The following is an 8817-nucleotide window of genomic DNA, read 5'->3' as shown; positions in this document are numbered from 1 at the left end:
TTCGCCCTATCCGCGGCCCCCCACGATTTTACAAACCCTAACCACCCACCCCCCCCCCCCCCACCTCCCACCCCCTCGGCCCCCAACGCTTCAGGGTGAAAATTAGTCCCCCGTTTCTCCCTGTAGCTCAAACCCCTCTAACACCCTTGACAGTCATCCCCGAACGCTTTCAAGTTTCACGACGTCCTTCCTGTAGGAGGGAGACCAGAATTGGACGCAGTATTCCCCAAAAGTGGCCTCGCCCGTACAGCCGCAACGTGACCCTCCCGACTCCGACACTCAACGCACCGACCCGTAAAGGCGAGCGGACCAAACACCTTCTTCACCGCCCTGTCTACCTGCAACTCCAAGGAACTACGTACCTGCTCCCCCTCCAAGGTCTCTTTGCTCAGCGACACTCCCCGGGACTAAGTGTCTAAGTCCTGCCCCCGATTTGCCTTATCAAAATGCAGCACCTCACCTTCATCTGAATTAAACTCACCCCCCCTTCCACTCGACGTCCCATCATATTCCTTCACTGTCCACTGCGCCCCCAATTTTCGGTGTCACGCACAAACTCGCTCAGCGACTGACTGATCTGGGAAAGGCAGACGAAGCAGCCGAAGGAAATACACCCCTTCCACCTCCAGCCCACCCAGGGCGATGTGAGTGGCTCGCAGGCAGCTTGTGGGTGAGAACAATTTGACCCAGGAGCGAAGTGGACCTCCAGAGGAAGAAAGTGCTCAACGCTTCTCAGTGTATCTGGCTTTGGCAAACACGTCCGAGCTCCTGGGATAAGACTGAAGAGCAGAACGTCCGACAGGGATGAAAATATTGTCCCAGTGCAGAGGGAAACTCGACCAGACTTCAGATCTTTCCCTCCGCCCCATACACCAATTTTTTGTGTGTGTGTGTGTGTGTGTGTGTGTGTGTGTGTGTGTGTCTGTGTGCTCATCTGTAGATATTTATCAGCACGTTATCTGCTAAGCAACTCCAACTTGTTTTCCCGAGAGCGAGCAATATTCTATGTGTTGCGATCGGTGATAGATTTCCTCTGATCACCGTGAATCCTTACCTACTGGCCCATAGTCATCTGTGGGTGAAACGTAGAGAGAAAAGCGATCAGGAACGAGTCACAGAGAGAGACGGGACACCCACGCGACAAACAGGACGCAGGGCCGCACGGCGCAGCGACAGGCCCTTCGACGTTGAGTCAAGTCCCCTTCTGCCTGCCCTTGGTCCATTACCCCTTTGCGTATCAGGCTCCCGAGAAAATTGTTTTGGGTTTCTCTAGCCTCTCCTTAGAGCCTACACACTCTAACGTTTCGGAGTAGACTTGTAGCTCGAGATGCGAACTTGCCAACGCACATCTGTCTGCAATTTCGTCGCTCCGAACCCCAGCCCTACTAACCCTCCCCTCACCCCCACCAACACCCCTGTGAAGAGGAAAGTTCAGTCCAGTGCTCAGATCTTCCCCTCTGTCTCATCTCTCGCTCGCAGTCGGCCTGAAGGTGCTGCGTTTTTGGGAAAATGTTGGTGGGGGGGGTGGTGTGCAGGACTTATGCCGTGTTCAGTTCCGGTCCCCTCATTATAGGAAGGACGGTGGGAAGCTTTTAGAGAGGAGGAGGGGCAGAGGGAGATTTGCTGCCTCGACTGGAGGGGTAGGTCTGATGAGGAGATGGCTGAGGGGAGGTCGGGCTTTTCTCGTTGGAGCGAAGAAAGGATGAGAGGTGACTTGGTAGGATGACGAGAGGGCACAGACAGAGTGGATGGCCCAGAGACGTTTTTTTTTCTCCCCGTGGTGGAAATGGCTATTATGAGGAGGGGCATAATTTTAAGGAGATCGGAGGAAGGTAGAAGGGGGGTAGATTCTTCACATACAGAGAGTGTGCGTGTGAGGAATGCGCTGCCAGAAGTGGTAGTGGAGGCAGATACTTTAGAGACACCTAATCGCCTCTTGGATAGGCGCACAGAGGATAGTAAATTGTAAGGGTGTGCGGGGTAGTTTGATCTTAGGGTAGAATAATAGGTCGGCACAACGTCGCGGGCCGAAGGGCCTGTACTGTGCTGTGCTGTTCTATGTTTCTGCGTTCTATGTTTCTTATAAAGTTAACGCTCAAGTCCCAGAAAGTATTGTTGAACAGAGAGACCTTGGGGCGCAGGTTCATAGCTCGTGGAGTCGCAGGTCGATAGGGCAGTGACGAAGGGGTTTGGTACGCTTGCCTTTATGGGTCAATGCGTTGAGTATCGGAGTTGGGAAGGTCGTGTTGCGGCTGTGTTGGTGAGGGCCACGTTCGGGACACTGCGTTCAATTCTGGTCTCCCTGCTACGGGAAGGATGTCGTGAATCTTGAAAGGGTTCAGAAAAGATTTACACGGATGTTGGGGGGGAGTTGGAGGGCGTGTGTGGTTGGGATCGGTGTTTGGAGCTCCAGGGAGAGGCTGGGGCTATTTTCCCCGGAACGTCGGAGGATTGACGTTATAGAGATTTGTAAAATCATGAGGGGCTATGGATAGGGTGAATAGTCAAGGTCTTTTTCCCCCCACCTCCCCCACCCCCCCCCCCCCAGGGTAGTGGGGAGTCCAAAACGAGATGGTCGAAGCCGAGGGGAGGGGGGAAAGAATTAAAAGGGGCAACCTTTTCACGCAGAGGGTGGTGCGTGGATGGAACGAGCTGCCAGAGGAAGTGGGTGGAGGCTGGTACAGTTACAGCATTTAAAAGGCATCTGGATGGGGGCATGGGTTCAGAGGGATACGGGCCAAATGCTGGCAAATGGGGCTGGTTTAACTTCGGATATCTGGGTCAGCACGGACGAGTTGGGCCGAAGGGTCTGTTCCTGCGCTGTGTGACTCCACAACACTGTGACGGAGTGCAACCAATCGATTCAGGAAATGCACACCTCGCCTGGAGGACATCCCCTTTCCTCCCTGCTAACAGCTGTGGGCCCGGTTCCCAGACAGACGGACAGCTTGTGGGCGCGAACGATTTATCCAGGAGCCCGTGGAATGGGAAGGACCCTTTTTTTTTTTCTCTCTCTGCGTGTTAACCATCCGGAGGAAGGCCATGCATTCCTGCACCCACACACACTCCCCCGACCCTGCAAGCAGTGCATCGAAACCTCGCGTTGGCTGGGCAGAGACTTTGCAATTTGTGCGTCAGTCACCCTGCGCCTTTTGCAAAGAAGCGAGAGACGCAGTACAGGAGGGCCTCGCAAACCAGGAAGGGTTGAGTCCCGCGGAGCGGGTGCGGCGGCCAAATTTTCAGGTCACTGGATTAGGGGGCGTCAATATTTACTGCCCTTCTCCTAATTGCCCCATCCCGGGGGCAGATGGCAGATTAGTATTTCTTCAAGGAGATTGAAAGTCACCGTCTGCCCTCACGGTGTTTGAACGCCACGTCCCCTTCTGGATTAATACCAGTAGAGTCGCGCAGCACGGAAACAGACCCTTCGGCCCATCCTGTCCGTGCCGACCCAGATATCCTGAATGAATCCAGCCCCATTTTCCAGCGTCCTTCCCCATATCCCTCTAAACCCCTTCCTATCCATGCACCCATCCGGATGCCTTTTAAATGCTGCTATCGTACCAGCCCCCACCCACCTCCTCTGGCAGCTCGCACCACCCTCTGCGTGAAAAACCTCCCCCCCTGTTAAATCTTTCTTCCCCACCCCTTCTCACTTTAAACCTACGCCCCTCTAGCTTTGGAGTCCCCCCCCCCTCCCCGATACATAGAACACAGAACTGCACAGCACAGTACAGGCCCTTCGGCCCACGATGTTGTGCCGAACTTTTACCCTAAACCTAAGGTCTACCTAACCTCAACCCCTACCTTATACTGTCATCCATATGCCTATCTAATAACCACTTAAATGTCCCTAATGAGGCCGACTCCACTACCCTCTCTGGCAACGCATTCCACGCCCCGACCACTCTCTGAGCAAAGAACCTACCTCTGACGTCTCCCCTGTATCTACCTCCACTCACTTTAAAACTATGCCCCCTCGTAATAGCTACCTCCACCCTAGGAAAAAGTCTCTGGCTGTCCACTCTATCTACATCTCTGATCATTTTGTACACCTCTATCAGGTCACCGCTCATCCTTCGTCGTTCTAAAGAGAAAAGCCCGAGCTCTCTCAACCTTTCCTCGTAAGACCTTCCCTCCATTCCAGGCAACGTCCTGGTAAATCTCCTCTGCACCTTTTCTAACGCTTCCACATCTTTCCTGTAATGAGGCGACCAGAACCGGACACGATACTCCAGATGTGGCCGAACCAGGCTTTTGTGTCGCTGGAGCATAACTTCACGGCTCCTGAACTCGATCCCTCTATTAACGAAAGCTAACGCACCATACGCCTCCTTAACAACTCTATCTCTGGGTGGCCGCTTTCGGGGAGCTGTGGACGTGAACCCCCTACCCTGGGGGAAAAGGCTATTCGTCCTATCCACGTCCCCTCGTGCCAAAAGCCCGACATGTTTTAAACCGTCAGGTGCCGGTATAGGCAGGAACAGTGTTGAGATGTTGTCTCGGATCATCGACGAGACTTATCTGAGAGTCCGTAGAGAAAGGAAGGGGGCAGGGAGAGTTTTGCTTGGGAATAGAACTCCCGCTGACCCCACGCAAACAAAATAAAGGAACGGAAAAGCAATCTCTTGCCCCTCTCTCTCTCTCTCTATCTCCTGGAACGCAGAAAGTCTGGCCCCAGTGAAGCCTGCAGGGAGCGAGAAATGATTTGACTACAGCGTTTCTTCCCCTCCACTCGTGACACCAATGTTTCATTTCTTTTTTTCAACGATCTGCGCCGATTTATCTGCGTGTTTTTACGTGTTTTTTGTTTGTTTGTTTTTGGCATTTCAAGACCTGACGCCGATTCCCTAAGACATCCCGCTGGGCCCAGGAATATTCCACCAGTCAGCCAAACAGCTCGTGGGTTCGAACGGTTCCCCCCCACAACCCCCAGGGGCGCTCGAGCCAGCTCGAAAGGAAGCGACCTACCTTTGAATCCGTACGGGTCAACTGTGGGTGGAGAACACAAAAGAAGAAGTCAGAACTAAGTTAGGAAGAGGCTACTACAGTCTCACTGAACACCCCAGGCACCCCCCCACACCCCGTCCCCGCTCTAAACCCCTCAGCGATACAGGAAGAAATTGATTGATTTGGAGAAGAGCCGTGCCCTTCCTGCCTGCTAGGGATTGTGGGACCGTTCCCTGAGTTAACCAGCTTGTGGATGCAGACCAGTTGACCGGGAGCGGGCGGACTTCCAGCAAAGGAAGGCGCGCGCGTTTTTACGGCCAGATTACTGCCTTTTCGACGCTCCCTCCCAACGGACTTCCCAACACATCGGGTACAGCCGCTGGGTACAGAGGAACAGCAAAAACGGTGCCCTTTTGCCAATGAACTAGCCTCAACGCCGAGCTTCCCAGAGCAGGCGGAGGGCATCCGCAAGGCAACTCTCCGCAACAAAGATGGAGGGAAGAGTTGCGGGGAGGGGGAGGAAGAGGCTTTCCGGGCCGCCGCCTGGATTGGAGGTTGCGAGGCTCAAGGAGAGGCTCGAGATATATATATAAAAAAAAACTCGGGTTGTTTTCTCTGGAGTGACGGAGGCTGAGATGGGAGACGCGATTGGGTGTCTGTAAAACTATGAGACGGGCCTTTTGAAAGCCACAGAAAGTCAAGGGAACCGAGAGAGGGAGGTGCAGGCAGTCCGCAGACAGGAGGATCTCTTCTCGGCGCTGACCGGCCTTCCGGTCTTCCCTGCCATTCACTGCACCAATGTCTTTTCTGTCTTTGTGCATCCGCGCGTAGATTTCTAAGAGGGATTTGTTTAATGATTTGAATGGTAGATCAATAGAGATCCGCCACCACCCCCCTTCCCAAGGTAAGGTGCAAATGTGACTTCTGATGACTGTTAATGCTGACCGTTGGGTCACAGGGAACGACTGTGGACGGAGAACACCCAGGAAGGCATTAAAAATGAACCAGGAAAAAGGCTATTGAGCTCCATCTGACCCCACGTAGCATGGCTACCACCTTACTGCTTTCTCTGACCAAATGTAACTGATGGATCGGGGAAGCTCAGACCAGATCCAGGACTTCCAGCCTACTCAGACACGTGTGACTGGCTCCCAAGCAGACCGCTTGTGGGTGCAGACGGTTTGACCAGGAGCACTGGGACTCCTTCGAAGTTAACCCATTCGATGGATCGGGGCGTCGCTTGGCCCCCGTCCCTAATTTCCTCACCACCTCGAGGAGGTGGGGGTGAGCTGACTTCTTGAGCCGCTGCAGACCCGCAATGTCCCTAAGGGGAGGGAATTCCAGGATTTTGACAGCAAATATTCCCAAGTCAGGATGGTGAGTGGCTTGTTGGAGGAGCTGCAGGTGGTGGGGTGTGGGGGGGGCTTGGGTGGTTTTGGAGGCGGATGTGGCCGAGTATCTGATGGAAGCGGTCGCGGTTTTGGAAGGTGCTGCCCGAGGGTCTTCGGTGAATCTCTGCAGCGCGTCTTGGAGATGGTACACGCTGCTGCGACTGAGCGTCGGTGGGGGAGGGAGTGGGGATGTTTGTGGATGTGGGGTCAATCAGGAGGGGGCTGCTTTGCCCCTGGATGGTGTCGAGCTCCCAGGGTGTTGTCAGAGCCGCCCCCATCCAGGGGCAAGTGGGGGAGAGGTCCATCACACTCTCGACTTGTGCCTTGTCGATGGCTTTGGGGAGTCAGGAGGTGAGGTATTCCTAGCTTCTGACTTGCGCTTGTAGTCACTGTGTTTGTGTAGTGAGTCCACTTAGGTGTTTGGTCAATGGTAAACCCCAGGACGTCGATAGCGTGGGATTCAGTAACGGTGACAGCATTGAATGTCAAGGGGTCAGCGGTTAGATTCTCTCTTATTGGTCATGGTCATAGCCCGGCATTTGTGTGGCTCAAATAATAATTGCCATTTTTCAGTCCAGGCCTGGATATTGTCCAGATCTTGTTGCACGTGATACTGTTTCAGTATCTGAGGAGTCGCGAATGGGGCTGTATGTACTGTAAGTTCTCACCTACAGGTCCGTAGGTATCTGTGGACAGAGAACAGAATGGCAGGTTATTGAGAATGTGTCACGAATATACAATTGAGCTCTCACTGTCCCCGCACCCTAAGGCCAGTTCTCTGAACCTATCGTCCTGACTGGTCAGGGAGAGGATGGCTAATTCCGATTTGCAAAGAATGACACATGGGAATAGCTGCTAGACGTGAGCGTCGATAATTCTCAATGCCTACCTCTAGCTCCGCACAAGGCAGGAAAAGGCTATTGAACTCTGGCTGACCACCACACTCTGAGGACATCTCTTCCTGCGCACTCTTTCTCTCTTTCTCTGACGCGCAGTAACCAATCGATTTGGGAACTTTAGGACAACTCTGAAGAACAAAGTCACCCAGGCTGCTAGTTGATGTTTGCCTATTTCCCAAGTGGGCAGAACGCTTGTGGATGCGAATGATTTGACCAGGAGCATTTGGACTGTAGCGTTTATCTCTTCAATTTTGGGATATGGGTGCTGCTGGCTGGTCCAGCCCCGTCCCTAATTGCCCCGTCCCTAACTGCCGACCTTGAGAAGGTGGGGGTGAGCTGCCTTCTGGAACCATCTGACCCACAGGGAGGGAATTCCAGGATTTTGACGCAGCGGCCCACGGCGATGTATTTCCAAGTCAGCGCGGTGAGTGGCTCAGAGGGGAAATTGCAGGGGGCTGGTGTTGCTATGGATCTTCTGCCCTTGTCCTTCTCGTTGGAAGTGGTTATGGGTTTGGAAGGAGCTGCCTGAGGATCTTCGGTGAATTTCTGCAGCGTATCTTGTAGACGGTACACGCTGCTGTCACTGAGCGTCGTTGGTGGAGGGAGTGGGATGTTTGTAGATATAGTGCCAAATAAGTGGGGTCAGTGGTAAGATTGTCTCTTATTGGTGATGGTCATAGCCTGGCATTTGTGTAACATTACGCTTGGCAGCCCAAGCTTAGACGTTGTCCTGTTAAATTTGGACACGGGCTGTCTCAAGTATCTGAGGAGTTAAGAACGGGGGTGTACATACTCACCTACGGGTCCATAGGTAGCTGTGGATAGGGAGCACAAAGACAAGTTATTGAGAATGTGGCACGAATATACAATTGAACTCTCAATGTCCCCGCAACCTAAGACCAGGTCTCTGAACGTACAGAGCTGAGTGGTCAGGGAAAGGCTGGATAATTCTGATTTGCAAAGGTTGGCGCATGGGAACAGCCACTAAATCCTGGCGTTGGTGATTCTCTACGCTTACCCTGAGTTGCATAGTGATCAACTATGGATGGAAATAAGATAGCAAGACATTACAAGCCAGTCAGGAAAAGGTTATTGTATTCTGACTGACCACGCACACGGCAAGGATGTCTCTCTCTCTCTCTCTCTTTTTGCTATTGTTGATCATTAAGGAATTAATTGCAGGATTTTGAACGAGTGACAGGAAAGGTTTGGCGATATATTTCCCAAGGCAGGATGGTGCGGGGCTTGGAGGGGAACTTGCATTGGGGTTTTGTTCCCATCTACCTGCTGCGCTTGTGCTTCCAGCGGTCGTCGGTTTGCAAAGAGCTGTGTGAGCATCTCAGGTGAATTTCTGCAGTGCGTCTTGTAGATGGTACGCACTGCTGCGTCTGAGCATCGGTGGTGGATTATTCTGGACATGATCCCAAATCCAAGGGGTTGCTTTGACCTGGATGGTCTCAAGCTTCTTGAGTGTCGTTGGACCTGAAACCATCCAGGCAAGTGGGGAGTTTTCCATCACATTCCTGACTTGTGCCTTGTTAATGTTGGACAGTTTTGGGGAGTGAGGAGATGAATGA

The 8817-nt window shown here is 52.9% G+C and overlaps 1 long non-coding RNA gene across 1 annotated transcript in view; it reads right to left on the bottom strand.

Annotated features, from left to right (window-relative positions):
• LOC125488106 overlaps positions 1-8426 on the bottom strand; it is an 11450-nt gene extending 3024 nt beyond the window's left edge. Inside the window, exons 1-4 of the long non-coding RNA XR_007266217.1 lie at positions 8038-8426; positions 7010-7027; positions 4972-4992; positions 1055-1072 (exon numbers count right to left, since the gene is read on the bottom strand). This is a non-coding gene — a long non-coding RNA (uncharacterized LOC125488106). The remainder of the gene's footprint in view (positions 1-1054; positions 1073-4971; positions 4993-7009; positions 7028-8037) is intronic.
• Positions 8427-8817: the final 391 nt, after the last annotated feature.

This window comes from Rhincodon typus, chromosome 49 (genome assembly GCF_021869965.1).
Source record: "Rhincodon typus isolate 14 chromosome 49, sRhiTyp1.1, whole genome shotgun sequence".
Lineage (NCBI taxonomy): Eukaryota > Metazoa > Chordata > Chondrichthyes > Orectolobiformes > Rhincodontidae > Rhincodon > Rhincodon typus.
Note: the sequence above shows the minus strand (reverse complement) of the source record. Positions and strands in the feature narration are given on the sequence as shown.